Below are 13815 nucleotides of genomic sequence, written 5' to 3'. Positions count from 1 at the left end.
CCTCTGCCATCATGATCCAGGACCCAAAGCCTCCTCCCCACCCCAGAGTCTTTTAATTTCGTGCAGTACACCAACTCCAGCCCAAGTTCTGCTTAGTGTTTTCCCTTCTGTTCTTATTTTTCAACTTCTGTCCATGAGTAAGATCAACCTCTATTCATCCTTTTCTTTCTGGCTTATCTCATTTAACAAGATTGCTTCAAGCTCCATCCATGATGAGGTTAATGTGAATACATCATTCTAAATAGCTGAGTAGTATTCCATTGAGTAGATATATACCATAACTTACTCAATCACTCATCTGTTGTCAAACACCTAGGTTGTTTCCAGGTTTTGGCTATTACAAATTAGGCTGCTAATAACATAGGTATACACAGATATTTTGGGATGGGTATGTTTGATTCCTTAGGATATATTCCCAAGAGAGGAATTTCCAGGTCACAGGTAGGTCTGTTTCTAGCCTTATGAGAGTTCTTCAAACTACTTTCCACAGGGATTGGGAAATTTCATTCCAGAAGTGCTGAAGGGTTCCTTTAACCTCACAGTCTCTCCAGTATTTTCTATTATTATCCTTCCTGATATATGTCATTCTCACTGGGGTAAAGTGGTATTGCATTGTTATCTTATTAGCATTTTTCTGACAGTCAATGATTTGGATAATTTTTTTCATATGTTTGTTGGTCTTTTGGAGCTCTTATTTCATGAATATTATCTTCATGTTCTCTCCTCATTTTTAGATGAGGTCATTTTGTTGTTGCTGCTGTTATTGAGTTTGATGAGCTCTTTACATATTTTGATTATTAGCCTCTTGTCTGATGTATGGCATGTAAAGATCTTCTCGCATTCCGTAAGCATGTTCTTTGCTTGGGTAGCAGTTTCTTTTGCTGTGCAGAAGTTTTTCAATTTGATGTAGCCTCATTGGCTATTTTTGTTTTAGTCTTCCTTGCAATTGGATTGTACCATTGAAGATGCCCATAAAATTTAGATGAAAATTTAGATCACAACCTAACCAATGCAATGATTGCCACCTCAACATGCTTTACCTCAGACTGTGTCCAGAGTCTTCACGTGTGGAATGACAACCCTTCAGCTTCATTACTCGGGTGAGACCTTTCCTTTTATAGTACACTCTAATTTCACCTCAGGTAGTTCACTTTCTAACAAAGTCCCATAACCTAGATATACACCAGTTTCTGTGTGAGAGAGAGCTTATGTGCACACGTATCCATAAACTACTGCAAAATATATACCTGAAAGCAGAAGTACACTAGAGTTTGCAGTGAGTACCTCCCTAACACTTCCTCTCCACTATTCCAAGCTTGGGATCCATGATTGCTCAACAAATTGTTTGGCTTCGTATGTTAACTCTCTTTTCAATCACCAGGTTCCAGATGCCACCAGGATGCTGGCTAGGCTTCCCTGGATTGAAGACCCCACCAATGTGTCCTGGAGCTCAGCTTCCCCAGAGACACACCTTACTAGGGAAAGAGAGAGGCAGACTGGGAGTATGGAATGACCAGTCAACGCCCATGTTCAGCGGGGAAGCAATTACAAAAGCCAGACCTTCTACCTTCTGCAACCCTCAATGACCCTGGGTCCATGCTCCCAGAGGGCTAGAGAATGGGAAAGCTATCATGGGAGGGGGTGGGTTATGGAGATTGGGTGGTGGGAATTGTGTGGAGTTGTACCCCTCCTACCTTATGTTTTTGTTCATTAATCCTTTCTTAAATAAAAAATTAAAAAAAATTTAGATGAAAAGAGTTCTGCCAACATTTTATTCTAAGTATTTAGTAGTTTCTGGTCTAATATCCAGGTGTTCGTTTCATTTTGAGTTTACATTTTTGTGTGGTTAATATATTCATTCAATTTCATTTATTGCATCTTTCAATGCAATTTTCCCTTCACATTTGTTGAATAGACTCTTCATTCTCCATTTAGTAGTTTAGGACCCTTTTGTCAAAAAATAGATGTCGATAGGTATGGGGTCATTTTCCATTTATTAGGTAAATTTTCTTTTAAGTTAGTTTCAATAGCAGTACAATTTTGACATAGCAGTGGTTGGCAGTACACATTTATGACATCTAAATTAAAAAAAAAAGGATACTTTTTGTCATCAGGATGTCAGCACTTCAGGATGACTTATTTTTTTTAGATAGAAAGTGGGAGATGGAAAGACAATGAGAGAAGGACTGAGGAGATAGAGTAATGGTTATGCAAAAGTCTTTTCATGCTTGACTCACCAAAGTTCAATACCCAGCATCACCATAAACCAGAGTTAAGGAAATTTTTGGTTGAGATCTCTCTCTCTCTCTCATTAAAAATAAATGAAAAACATTAAAGAAAAAAATAAAGACAATGGAAGAGGGGCCACATGGTGGGGTGGGGGGAAGCTTTATTTGGTAGAGTGCACACATGAGAGTGCACCCAGAACCAGGTCACCATATAGAGAGGAAGTTCTTTCTTTCTTTCTTTCTTTCTTTCTTTCTTTCTTTCTTTCTTTCTTTCTTTCTTTCTTTCTTTTCTTTCTTTCTTCCTTCCTTCCTTTCTTTCTTTCTTTCTTTCTTTCTTTCTTTCTTTCTTTCTTTCTTTCTTTCTAAAAGGAGACATTGAAAAAACCATAGGATAAGAGGGCTACAGATCCACACAATTCCCACCACCAGATCTATGTATCCCATGCCCTCCCCTGATAGCTTTCCTATTCTTTAACCTTCTGGGAGTATGGACCCAAGGTCATTGTGGGATGCAGACGGTGGAAGGTCTGGCTTCAGCAATTGCTTCCCCGCTGAACATGGGCGTTGACTAGTCGATCCATACTCCCAGCCTGTCACAGAGAGGAAGTTCTACAAACTCTGATGCAGTGTGCAGGTGTCTCTCTTTCTCCCTCTTCATCTCTCCCTTCACTCTCAGTTTCTGTCTCTATAAAAAATAAAATAAAATAAAAGAAAGAAAGAAAGGAAGAAAGAAAAAGAAAAAGTCCACTGGGTGTGGTAGAGCCATAGGAATCAATTCCTAGTATGAACTCTTGTGTAAAAAAGAAAGAAAGAAAGAAAGAAAGATAGAAAACAGAGAAAAAGAAAAGGCAGACAGACAAGATAGAAAATTGTTGAGGGAGTCGGGCGGGCGGTAGCACAGTGAGGTAAGCGCAGGTGGCATAAATTGCAAGGACTGGCAGAAAGATCCTGGTTAGAGGCCTGCCTCCCCACCTGCATGAGAGTTGCTTCACAAGCGGTGAAGCAGGTCTGCAGGTGTTTATCTTTCTCTCTCCCCTCTGTCTTCCCCTCCCCTCTCCATTTCTCTCTGTCCTATCCAACAACGATAAAACAATAATAACTACAACAATAAAACAACGGCAACAAAAGGAAATAAATAAATAAAATATATAAAAAAGAAAATAGTTGAAGAGAGAAAAAGATATTATAGCATTGTAGTTTCCAGTGCTGTTTGGCTGAGCTGGAATTTGGGTCGTGTACATGACAAGGCAGGGTCACTATTCAGGTGAATTTCTTGTTGGCTCAAACGAAGGGTAACTTTTAATATACTTTGTTTAACAATAAAGGATTCTGGTTCATGGCAAACTAGTCAATGGTGAAAATAGACATTATTTACTCTGGGAACTTCATGATAATTGTTATTATTTACCTTACATATTGTTACAATTTTATTTATGATAGAGTTGTAAGACTTTGTCATGGTATTCCCTTAATTGTGTTATTATAAGGTAATTATATGAAAATATAGTGATTTCTTATACAAAGGGAAAAACAGCCAAAGAGAGGCTATGTGACAGCCTCAATTATTCTGTTTTTTTATGATATACAGGGAACTATTTGAACTTGGAGCAATTTACTGGCACGAGGAGTATTAAAAAAGCATATTCAGTGATGAGAGGAAAGAAAACTATTTCTTCCATTAGACTGGCAATTGACCATCTGCTTCAGAGGGTAGTACTTAACCTGGAGGTAATCATGCTGAAATAGCTTGATGATATGTGTAAGACATTTTATTTTTAGGGTGGGGGTGGTATGGGAATGGTTATAAGTATAAACATACAACATCCTATTGGGAACATGGGTATATTCAATACCTTTTTATTTTCCTCTTTCAAGATCAACAAGAAAAAAAAGTTACTAAATTCAATGTTTAGCTAGATAAAATCAAACAGATTCAACTCCATTTTTTTTAGTCAAGAAAACAATGAAATCTATGATTCATTACTAGTACCTTTCGTTTCTCCTAGATCTGCTACCTACTTATTATTGTCAAAGAATTTATCTCGTAGTTTTTATTAACATACCAGTTAAACTTTCTGGAAGACATTCAGAAATTTTGTTGCATGTAAAAAAATTCTAATCACTTTTGTAAGAGAAAAACATTTTAGGCGATTAGGTTTGCAGGATCTGATTTGGCTAAACATAAAGGGATATAATAGTGTTAAATGACAATCTTCTAGGTGATAGTAAATTTGAAATTTTAAGTCAGAAAGTGATCTCTGAATAATTTTTTTTCATTTGAAAGATTCTTTATTTTCAGTAATAAGTCTTTGTTTTTCTTAACCTAGCCTGAAAATTATTGTTTATTTGTTTGTTTTTAATTGATATACTTTTTATATTTTGTTTTGCTTTGTTTTGTTTTGCCTCCAGGGTTATGGCTGAGGCTCAGTGCCTGCACATTAATCAACTGTTCCTGGAGGTCACCTTTTCCATTTTTGTTGCCATCGTTGTTGCTGTTTATATTATTGTTGCATAGGACAGAGAGAAATCGAGAGGGGAAGGAAAGACAAAGAGGGGAGATAAAGACAGACATCTGCAGACCTGCTTCACTACTTGTGAAGCGACCCTCCTGCAGGTGAGGAGCTGGGGACTCTATTCAGGATCCTTACTACGTTCCTTGCACTTTGCACCATGTGAACTTAACCCACTGTGTTACATTTTATTTTTATAGTTGGAGAAAAAAAATAAAAAGGTACACTGAATTCTCAGCTAGAGTAAGGGTTACACACTGGCTTTGCAAATAACTATACACTAACTTGGAAAATCAGGATCTGATGCATGAAATCATAGTTTTTAATTGACTTGGCTGTTTTATAATTCAGAAGAGTGATTTCACTCAACATGATTTTTTCAAGGTCCATCTAAGATCGGCTGAAAACGGTGAAGTCACCATTTTTTACAGCTGAGTAGTATTCCATTGTGTATATATACCACAATTTGCTCAGCCACTCATCAGTTGTTGGACACCTGGGTTGCTTCCAGGTTTGGGCTATTATTAATTGCGCTGCTAAGAACGTTATGTGTGCACAGATCTTTTTGGATGGGTGTGTTGGGTTCCTTAGGATATATCTCCAGGAGAGGAACTGCAGGGTCATAGGGTAGGTCCATTTCTAGCCTTCTGAGAGTTCTCCAGACTGTTCTCCACAGAGGTTGGACCAATTTACATTCCCACCAGCAGTGGGGAAAATGGTAACTTCACCATTTTCAGCCGATCTTGGATGGACCTTGAAAAAATCATGTTGAGTGAAATAAGTCAGAAACAGAAGGATGAATATGGGATGATCTCACTCTCAGGCAGAAGTTGAAAAACAAGATCAGAAAAGAAAACACAAGTAGAACCTGAAATGGAATTGGCGTATTGCACCAAAGTAAAAGACTCTGGGGTGGGTGGGTGGGGAGAATACAGGTCCATGAAGGATGATAAATGACATAGTGGGGGTTGTATTGTTAAATGGGAAACTGGGGAATGTTATGCATGTACAAACTATTGTATTTACTGTTGAATGTAAAACATTAATTCCCCAATAAAGAAATAAATTAAAAATAAAAAAAGAAAAAAAAAGAATTCAGAAGAGTAAGGATTTTTAGAGATGTTGAATTTTGATGTACAGTGACATAAGATACTAAGGAAGAATAGAATGCTCAGTACTGTTATCTAAGGGATAATGACTCAAGTTGCAAGTTGCTGGTATAGCGCCTACTAGTATCATATAAATACTACATTGGACAACACAGATACAGGATGTTTCTATCAGTACAGAAAAGTCTTGTGATCCTTGATGCTTCCCACTAAAGCAGTAGCCAATACAAAAGCCCAAAGGGCTTGGGGAGGTGCAACAAAAAAGCAATTTGGAAATCAATGTGGCTGTAACTGATACAGGAAATGCCAGCACGGGATCAAAGTACACAGAGTTTTGTGCAGGTCTTGTATGGACTTTAAGATTACTCTGAAGAGGATAGAAAGCCTTTGTAATAATTTGAAGGGTGACATATGTCACTGGTGTAAGGGCATAGCCTCCCTGATGCTGTTTTGAGGATTAAGCAAAAAAGACTAAGAGTACAAATTGTGAGACAAGGGCAATAATCAGGATGAATTATCAATCACGATAATTTGGAACAGAGTAATTTTAGGGGGCCAACCAATGGTGCACCTGGTTGAGTTTATATGTTTTTAAAGCACAAGGACTCAGGTTCAAGGCCCCGGTCTCCAGCTGCAGGGGGGAAAGCACAAGTGGTAAAACAGGGCTGCAGGTATATCTCTGTCTCTCTCCCTCTCTGTCTCCCCCTTCCTCTCAGTTTCTGCCTGTCTCTATCAAAGAAATAACAGATAATAAAAATATGCATTAAATAAAGAAAATTTAAAAATATTTTTTAAAAAAGAATAGAGTAATTGTGAGGTGTGGTATGATTGGAATTTATACTGGAAAAATATAAAGATATACAAATTTATTCTATTACCGTAACCTGCATTGCAGTTTAGTTCCTGCATCTCCACCCACAGAAAGCATGATATGGTTGGATTATAATGGATTTGGCAAACGCTAGTAGTAGTAATGGATTTGTGAATCTCTACATTTTACTTTCTGTGTAGATTATATTGTTAAATGCCCTATATCTTCCTGAAACATGTACCTGCTCTGTTTCCTACAAAAAGATAGAAATAAAGTCGTTTGGAGATTAATTTATATTAACACTGTGATGAGTGAACACTGGGTGCTGACGATATATTTGAGGGAATAAAAATTCACTTCATTGTATATTACTGTGAAAAATAGGATACTTGATACATTTTTTTTCTTGGTGTATTCACCAGAATCTAGCAAAAGGAGACACGGAAGAGTCTAAACCAAATCGAGATGTCATTTTCATTTTGTTTTTAACATGATAAATTACAGAAATTGGCAAATGGATTGGGAATATACATTTCCTCTCTCAAAGGCCTTATATTTTCTCCATATGCAATAATAAGTACCTCATGATCTATTTTCTTTTTTTACATGACAAGTACTGCCTACATCTCTGTTATATTTTTTCATCAGTATCTATAGAGTACTGGATGACTTCTATCACGGTTGAATATTTTTATAGTGAGATTATAGAAGTGTTTTGTTTCATTTTTCTGATATAATTTAGTTTTGTGAAGGACATTCTTTACTTTTTTTTTGTCTTGTGTAGTTACGAGGTTATACTTTAAGGAAGGGAGTGAAGAAAATATATCTAAAGGAAAGAATAAATGAAGATCAGTCAGGTCCCCTATTATTTGGTGTAACTGCTATCATGATGTCACTATGTGAGAAATACTTTATACTTTTCACATAAGTCAAGTAGCAAATGGGAAGAGAAAAATAAAGGTAATGTAGACTGAAAGATTACCCACATAAAGGTGAAGGATTGTATAAGAACAAACTCTTGAGAACTGAATAGCTGTTAGGGGTAGGCAGACAGGATTAAAGATAACAAAGATGACTGACACTTGCATTTCAATAACGTTTTATTAGAAGTTTATTATTAAATAGTTCATCTTTTAGTTTGAAACAACAGCTTAAATATACCCCAGGGAGACTATAGTCATTTAGTCAGAGTCATTTCAATATGAATTAATCAGATTGCTTTCCTTCTTGGTAGAAAATCCAGGGAAGCCTTTAAAGTATGTGAAGCCTGGAGTGTGAACAAAAAGGAGTAGAGTGCTGAGAAAAAGTTCTCTTGGCTAATGTGCCTGATTTTTCCATGAATGCAACCAGGGCTCCACCATGGCTTCCACAGTACTGGAAGTACTGTTGGTGCTGTGGTGTAACTGCTTCTCTATTTCTCTATGTCTCTGCTTCTGTCTCTGTCATTCAATCTAAAAAAAAAAAAAAAAAAGGGCAACTCAGAGAGGTGACTAATAAGTGATGACCAAAAAAAGTTAAAAAAAAAAAAAGAGGCGAGGGGATTGGTAGGGGAAAAAAGTTATTTATTAATTTCAGAGAAAAACTATGTAAAAGTAACAATGTTTAGAAATGCAGGGTGTTTGTGTTTGCTGGAATCTTCTGAAATACAGATAAGTTGAATGCATTGTTCCACCAATTTCTATAGACTTCCTTTGACAGTATTCATAGGGAAGTAGCTTAGAGCATGACTATCATTCATGGAACCAATAGTATTGCTTCCTGAAGGACCGAGCTATTATTATCTTAACCCACACTTTCACACTTATCCAGGTAATTTTAGAATGTAAATAAAGATGGTAGAGAAATTTAAGTGGTGAGTCAAGGAAATGTAATGTGTGAAGGCAGGGAAGCCTATGAATCTATATTTTTCTTCCTTGCTCCCATAAAAACCTTAATATTACTCTATAGATCACCCATCATTAATGTTTATCCTGTCTGCCAATCTGTAGTATATTTTCCAATAATTTGTTCCCTATTAAATGTCTTCAGGAATTAATGCACAGTAAAGTATTTGAGGGTTTTACTGTATTCTGAGCTGAATAGTGAATTTCTTTATATATATATATATATATATATACATATATATACATATATATATGAGTGTTATGAGACAAATTTGAGTAAAAATTTATATAGGAAGACATAGAGAAAAAAATAGTGAATATTTCCTCAGAGCTCAATTGACAATTATAGCTTAGTGGTAGCAAAGGAAGATTCAAATCACTAAATAGAACTCTAAGCAAGGAGGCATAGGTGTGTTCACCATCTAAGAAATAAGTTATCATTTGTCTTAGACTGAATTACATATTATGAAGATGGCTTATCTTACTGATTTTGATCTTTGAAAGATAAGTTAAGTCCATGGCAACCAAGAGGAAAAAAATAAAATGTTTCAAACATTCTGTACACAACTAAAGAATAATTTGTGTCTTAAAGATTTCTTTATAAAGATATTTCCGTAAAACAGTGTTAAGTAATAGTAAAAATGGAGTGAAATCACCATTTCAGGTAATTAAATTCAATATGACATTAGCTAAAAGTTTGACCTTCTGCACCACATAAAGATCTTTGGTCCTTGCTTTCAATGTGGATCAACAGTGGCAGGGAATGTTCCATTCTCCAAAGGGATGTTGGGCAACATACTCTACCACTTGAGGAAGATAGGTCCTGAAATTAGCAGCCTAGCTGTAACCACAGAATGTGAGCTCAGACCTGGAGGGATACAGAAGTTACAGAGGCTTCTGTGCTGACTATGGGCCCCAGATCAAATCGATGGGATTTATAGTCAATAATATTTATACACTTTTCCCCTATTAGTGAGCTACCCTCTTCCCTGATGCAGTTTTCTAGTCCCTTTTCCAACTATGACACCATCTCCCCAGACAAAAAATTTGGGTCTACCTGCATATCAGATGTCAGGTTCAGGCAAAAACTAGTAAAGTCATTGGCCCCTTGGAATATACCTAAAATAGACCTACTAACTTTTTCCAAAATGGAGACCCTAATGGAGGGAATGGGATACAGAACTCTAGTGGTGGAATTATACCCCTCTCATCCCATAATCTTGTCATTATTAAATCACTAACAACAACAAAAAAGTTTGAGTATTTTCTTTTACAAGCATTTTCATTTAAAAACACATCAATTGCATGAAGTAAAGTTAATGTTATTGTTCCCAATTTTCTGCTGAGAAAATGAGATATAAGATACAAGCAACAAGTCCAGACAAAGCTAATAAAATGAGGTTGTCTTGTAATTTAGATTCTGGGAGAGGGCTCAGACTGGTCAATCAAAAACTACCACTGTAGGGGCTAGGTAAAGCGCTCACATTACAGTGCACAAGGACCTGGGTTCAAGTTCCTGGTCCCCACCTGCAGGTGGGAAGTTTCACATGTGGAGAAGCAGGGTTGTAGGTGTCTCTCTCCCTCTTTATCTCCCCCTTTCTCAATTTATCTCTGTCTCTATCCAATAATAAATAAGGATTTTTTTTTTTAAAGTCCAGTGCAAACCTGACACCAGTCTGAGCATCTGATGGCTAGAGGTTTTGGAATGGAGACAGGTAGATGAAAATCCAATGGCTTGAGTTTACTTTATAGGGATTTCTCTTAATTTCTCTCCCCAAAAACTTCATCTTCTTTAGTCTCCTCACACAATTTTCTTTCCCTAAAGCACTCACTATGAAACACCATTCCTTTCTTTTTTGCTTCTGAAACCTTCATGTATTTTCCAAAGTATCTAATCTATCTTCTCAATGTCGAGAAAGGGCTCTTTTTTCTCCATCCTTAACTGTAACCTAATTTTCACTAGAAAATGTACTGAGCTTGTGGAGTTGAGTTCCTGCCAGAGCCCAAGGTCAAAATGTGTGGCGCTGACTTGGGTCCTAATCACCATTCTCTTAACCATATGTCATCCAGTCCCAACCCTCTTTTATTCCTCTTTACCTCTGCCATCTAACAAGCTTCCAGCTACTCCCCTTTAAATTCATGACTATGAGACCAATGCATACAGTCTTTTAAAAAAGAATTTAAATGTACTGAAGTAAAATAACAGGATAACATCATTATTTAAAGACAATATATAAGGAGATAAAAGTTTTCAGAAAAAAATAATGTAAAGGGGAACTCAGACCTTAAAAAATGTATTTTGGGAATATTTCTTTTGGGGGGGCAGGTGGTGCTGCACCTGGTTAAGGTCACATAAGTAAAGTCCATCTGGTTAAGTCCCCATCCCCCCACCTTCAGGGGGCTCACTTCAAAAGTGGTAAAGCAGGTCTGCAGGAGTCTTTCTTTCTCCCTCGTTTTTTTTCATTGTTGTTGTACTTATTATTATTGTTGTTATTATTGTCATTGTTGGATAGAGGACAGAGAGAACAGGAGAGAGGAGGGGAAGACAGAGAAGGGGAGAGAAAGATAGACACCTGCAGACCTCCTTCACCGCCTGTGAAGTAACTCCCCTGCAGGTGGGGAGCCAGGGGCTCTAACCGGGATCCTTATGCTGGTCCTTGCATTTTATGCCACTTGCGCTTAACCAGCTGCGCTACCATCCTACTCGCTTCTTTCTCTCTATCTTCCCCTCCTCTCTCAATTTCTCACGATCTTATACAAAAAAAAAAAAAAAATCTAAAAAATGACCACAGGAGCAGTGAGTTTATAGTGCAGACCCCGAGTCCCAGTGATAACCCTGGGGTTAAAACAAACAAACAAAAAAACCAGGAATATTTCTTCTTTTAAATTTATTTATATATTTATTTTGGTTAGAAACAGAAACGGAGAGGGAAAGAGAGATAGAGAGGGAGAAAAAGATAGACACTCCCAGCTCTGCTTCACAGCTCTGAAAGCTTCCCCCACTGCAGGTGGGAATCAGGGGCTTGAAATTAGGTCCTTGTGCACTATAATGTATGCACTAACCTGCTGTGCCACCATCCAGTCCCAAAACAGGGCCTTTAAGAGGCATTCAAGAATGTATAACTTGATTTGCATCTATTCAAACTTCATTCCTCCCTTCCACTCTTTTTACCCATGCAGAATTATGCAAGGCTAAAAGAATATCCCAGTCTTTTTTTTTTAAATATTTATTTATTTATTCATTCCCTTTTGTTGCCCTTGTTTTATTGTTGTAGTTATTATTGTTGTTGTTATTGATATCATCATTGTTGGATAGGACAGAGAGAAATGGAGAGAGGAGGGCAAGACAGAGAGGGGGAGAGAAAGACACCTGCAGACCTGCTTCACCGCCTGTTTAGCAACTATCCTGCAGGTGGGAAGCAGGCGGCTCGAACCAGGATCCTTATGCTGGTCCTTGCACTTTGCGCCACATGCGCTTAACCCACTGCCCTACTGCCCGACTCCCTCCCAGTCCATTTCTTATCCCCCTCATGTTTTTATCTTTCTTCCCTACCTCCCTCTCTTCCTTCCTTCCTTCCTTGCCACCATGGTTATCACTGGGGCTCAATACCTATACAAGTCCACTATTCCTATTGGCCTTTTGTTGTTGTTGTTGTTTGTTGTTGTTGTTTAATAGAGGGTGAGAGACAGATACAGAAAAAGAGAGAGAGCACATAAGGAGAGACTCTTGTAGTGCTGCTTATTTGCTTGTAAAACTTTTCCTTAGTAGATGGGGACTGGGGGCCCGAGCCCTGTCCTTCTGTAAGTGACAAGGCATGAACTCTACTGAGTGAGTCACCATCTAGTCTCCATGCTCTCTTTTTTACTAGTCCAATACCAAACCAATTTATTATTTTTATTTTTTAAATAATATAGTGCTTCAATAATTATCAACAAGATTGTAAGATAAGAGGGGTACAATTCCACACAATTCCCACCACCAGAGTTCCCTGTCACATCCCTGCCATTCAAAGGTTCCCTATTCTTTATCCCCCACTGAGAACATGCACCAAAAAGTTTTTGCAGGGTGCAGAAGGTGGAAGTTCTGGCTTCTATAATTGCTTCTCTGCTGGACATGAGTGTTGGTAGGTCAATCCAGCCTGTTTTTATCTTTCCCTAGTGAGGTAGGGCTCTGGGGAATTAAGGGTCTGGGACACATTGGTGTGGTCATCCGCCCAGGGAAGTCAGGAAGGCGTCATGGTAGATAAATAGATATGATAAAATACTCTTCCACCTCTAGTGCACGCTGAAGTGCTGAGAACAGAGAAAGCACCACATGATTGCTTTTGTTATGAATAGACTCCACTAAAGCCTTTAGGGGGAACAGAGACACTTAACATTCTCTTACCTTTCATTATTTTCTTTAAGCACCTTTATAATTAGCACAGGATCCCACATATGTTGTTGAAGTTATAATTTTGAATTTCAGAGACAGAACTGATGTGAGGTACTTTTTTTTTTTTTTTTTACCAGAGGAATGACTGCATTTTACATTTGTGACTGGGCAGGGAGAACATACACTTAAAAGTTTTATTTGCATGCTCTTGAAATTTAAAAGTGCCCCTCGAAAGTAAAAAAAAAATGCTCTAAAAAGTCCTAGCTCTTAAATTTTAAATTACATTCATAGTAAGTGTCTCTTGAGTGAAATAAATATAAAATCAGTATATATCAGAGGGAACATTTAACAATTTTAATTGAACTGCTAACCTAATCAACTCTACCATCTGATATATGCCTTCTTCATTCTCATTTCCTGAAGTTAGGAGTGAGAAGTACTCTTTGTTCCAAGATGTGCATTACGTGAGTGCTGCTTCATCAGCAAATATAGGTTTTTGTCTTCCAATAGACTGTTTTCTTCATTCTCTTTACTCCACTTTGCCACTATCCCCCCCCCCCAATAATTTCCAGAATCTTTGTTAGGCTCCTACTGAGAACTCCACACATAAAGGGGGTATGTTTGGCCTTAACTAAGAAAAGTTCTGTGATCTCAGAGGCATTTGCCATATGGACTCTTACAGAGGCAGACACTGGAATGCTTTCTTAGAAGTCTCCGGAATGTTTCCAGAGATGGAGGCATGCAAATTAAAACCTCGGCAACGGCAGGGCTGATTTACTGTATGCATTTGCCAGAGGCTTTACCAGAATATTTTTCAGTATGAATTGTAAACTTTTTTTAAATAACCAGAATAAGGAAAACATTATGACATTATGAGTCTGATAGACAAGAAAGAGCAG

General features: G+C 37.5%; 1 long non-coding RNA gene across 3 annotated transcripts in view; it reads left to right on the top strand.

The window, feature by feature from the left end:
- Positions 1-13815, top strand: part of LOC132542000 (uncharacterized) — a 35161-nt gene that overhangs the window by 14716 nt on the left and 6630 nt on the right. Inside the window, exon 3 of one of the 3 annotated variants that reach the window (XR_009553122.1) lies at positions 3817-3956. The exons of 1 other annotated variant lie outside the window; for it this stretch is intronic. This is a non-coding gene — a long non-coding RNA (uncharacterized LOC132542000). Of the gene's footprint in view, positions 1-3816; positions 3988-13815 lie in introns of all 3 variants that reach the window. One more of the 3 variants, XR_009553124.1, reaches the window with a different exon arrangement.

Source organism: Erinaceus europaeus, chromosome 1 (genome assembly GCF_950295315.1).
Source record: "Erinaceus europaeus chromosome 1, mEriEur2.1, whole genome shotgun sequence".
NCBI classification, from domain to species: Eukaryota; Metazoa; Chordata; class Mammalia; order Eulipotyphla; family Erinaceidae; genus Erinaceus; species Erinaceus europaeus.
This window is presented reverse-complemented; position numbering and strand designations above follow the sequence as displayed.